Consider the following 3,193-nt stretch of genomic DNA (forward strand, 5'->3'; position numbering starts at 1 on the left):
AAACTTGTCTTTGCTCTTTTCAACAATGTCTCCAATGTATCCAATCTCTAAGAAACATAAAAGAAGCAACTGACAGGGAGAAATATCAAGATAACCTGAAATTGTTACTGGTATCTCCATGAAAATTATATCCCTGAAACATCTACTAGAGAGATATATTACTACCCAAAACTTTACCAAGCCAACGAACAACTTTTAACAAGGGAGTATTAGAAATATATGCCTAATAGCTGGTATTCTCTGCCATTCTACAGCTTCATCTTTGTCAAAGTGTGGTCTCTTTTGACTCATCTTGGGGTTTCAGGTTTCTGGAGGGCACCCACAGCATTTCTGTGCCTGTAGATATATAAGCAAATCCTTGCCACCACCTAATAACAAATCCCTCTTTCCATTTATTAGTTAAAGTTTCCTTATAATATATATGCTGGTTCAATTCTTTAGATGATTGTAATACCCAATGTCTATCAGCTGGAGTTTCTCCTTTTTCATTGACATTTAAAAAATTTAAAGTAAATAAGGCTTTTTGTAAAATGGTTAGAGGAGATGATATTTGTCCCATCACATCTCCCTCCTTCTGTTTTTTCAATATAGTTTGTAAAGTCAAATTAGCCATTTCTATTATAGCTTGTCCTGCAATAACATAATAATAGCATATAATTCAACCTATTGTATAACCTGCATAACCCATCTTATTTGCATCCATATAATAAGTATCTGCTTACAACGGTGAAGTTTTTACTTTAGTTGGTAGTATCCAATTAGTCCATTTACCCGATTTCGTTTTTTATTACTAACACTGCAAAGTTGCACAGACTAGTGAGTGGTTTAATATGACCTGCTCAATATTGTTCTTGAATTAATTGTTCTAAAACTTCTAATTTCTCTTTAATTAGGGGCTACTGATCCACCCAAATTGTTTTTTTCTGTTAGCCAAGTTAAAGGAATAGAATGAGGAACAGTGGCCCTTATTATAAATTTGGATATCTTAATTCTTTTCTTGAAAGATTAAATTTAGGTTTTTGAAAAGTAACAATCCCCTGTTTCTTTTTATTCGGCAACTTATTTTTTGATGGAGTTGAAATAATGGGAATTTATAATGTTACTCCCCACTTGTGAAGCAAAGATCTACATTCATTAGTCCAATGATATCCTTTCCCACATTTTCTACAGAGCCCTGAAAGCGTGTATTTTTTCTTTACATCTCTACTCTCCCTTCTTTATTTCTGACAATCTCTTTTCAAATGTCCCAATTTTCCACAATTGTAACATTTAGTTTAAGACAAATTTAAAGTTCTTTTTAAAGCGGATGTTAATACACTGGCTTGATAAGAACTAGTTTCAATGTTCATACAAGCACGTATATAATCATCTAGGGAAGTGTTCTGAGTCTTCAATGGTCTAATAGCCTTTTGACATTCTGAATTAGCATTTTCATATGCTAAAGTTTTTAACAAAAGCTCATGAACCCTAGGTTGAGATACTGCTTGATCAATTGCATCCTTTAATCTAGGTATAAAATTGGTGTATTTTTCATTTTCAGACTGTGTTGTCCTGATAAAAGATTGATCTCCCTTTCCTGAAATTTCTACTTTATCCCAGGCTTGCATACAGCAAAGCCTTACTTTATAATCACAGCGTCATCATATTGTAACTGAGCTCCTACTCCAAGCCATTGACACTTCCCCAACAATTGAAGAGCAGTAACATTAACAGGAGGATTTCTAAATAAGTTAATCCTTTTCATATTTGTAGCTTCATCAGCCCACAAAGTGCTAAACTGTGAATATGCTCCATATTCCAAAATCAGCATGACCATGGACTCCAGTAATTAATCCAGTAATTAATCTAAATTCTGTAGCTAATCCTTGTAACATGCCTCTTACATAGGTAGAATGCATACCATAAGAAACTATGGCTTGCTTTAATTCTTTGATAGTCTTGAAAGACAACGACTGATATTGATACAATTAATACCTGTGGAGATATTCTTGATCAGGAGGCATATCTTGAATTGTTACAGAAGCTCCTTTCCCTCAATTAGACAAATCATCTTGATTTGCCTGTTTCAAGGCCCTGGACATGGCTGTTAAAGGCTTATTAAAAGTAGTTACTCTTATTGAAACATGATTCATATAATTAAAAAACATAGAGTCTGGAACAGTTGCTGCTAACGGAGCTGTATTTTTACTCCGGTAATACATCTCATTACAGGAGCCCAATTTGTCTATTTTGTTGTTGTTTTTGTTGTTGTTATGTGCCGTCGAGTCGCTTGCAACTCATAGTGACCCTATGTACAACAGCCCTAAACTGTTCTCTGTCCTGTGTCAATCACACTTTCTCCAAAACACCCATCCCAATTACCCATCACTGAATCAATCCAACTCATAGAGAATCTTCCCCTCCTGCGTTGTCCGTCCACCCTACCAAGCATAATGTCCCTCTCCAAAGACCTGTCCCTCCTTACAACATGTCCAAAGTATGCTAGACGAAGCCTCAGGATCCTTGCCTCCAAGGAGCTGCCTGGATGAATCTGTTTGTTTTCTTGGCAGTCTATGGTACCCTTAACACTCTTCTTCAGCACCACAGCTCAAAGGCATCAATTCTCCTTCTATCTTCCCTAGTCATTGTCCAACTTTCTGATGCATAACAAGTGATTGCAAAGACCATGGCCTGTATCAGGCGCACCTTAGTCTCCAGAGAGATAGCATGGTTCTTCAGAACTTTGGAAAGGTCCTTAACTGCAGACTTTCCCATTGCAATACGTCTTCTAATTTCCTGGCTACTGGTGTCAAGAGTGTTGACTGTGGAGCCAATCTCAATCTCTTCACCATCCATCCTGATGCTATTTTATTAGAAAGTTCCAAAACTTGTTTACATAATTTCTCATAAGGACTATCATCCTGGATTATATCGCTCAATTTCTCCAGAGTTGGAGGTAGAGGAAATTCATCCTCCTTTGTATCACTATCACTATCATTCTCTTCTGAAGAGATTTTTTTCTTCTAAATTTTCAGACATCTTTTCTTCAGACCATCATGGTTTTAAAGCTAATGAGATCAAATCACATAGTAACCAAACCAAAACAGGAATCATATCTCCCCTTTTTTTTCCCTATAATTATATTTTATTAATTTTCATAAACATTTACAGAGATTTTGGGTTTCCATTCATTCATTGTTGCACTATTCTCTCT

Source organism: Elephantulus edwardii, unplaced genomic scaffold (assembly GCF_000299155.1).
Source record: "Elephantulus edwardii isolate Elephantulus edwardi_28Jun2011 unplaced genomic scaffold, EleEdw1.0 scaffold00524, whole genome shotgun sequence".
In the NCBI taxonomy this organism is placed as follows: Eukaryota; Metazoa; Chordata; class Mammalia; order Macroscelidea; family Macroscelididae; genus Elephantulus; species Elephantulus edwardii.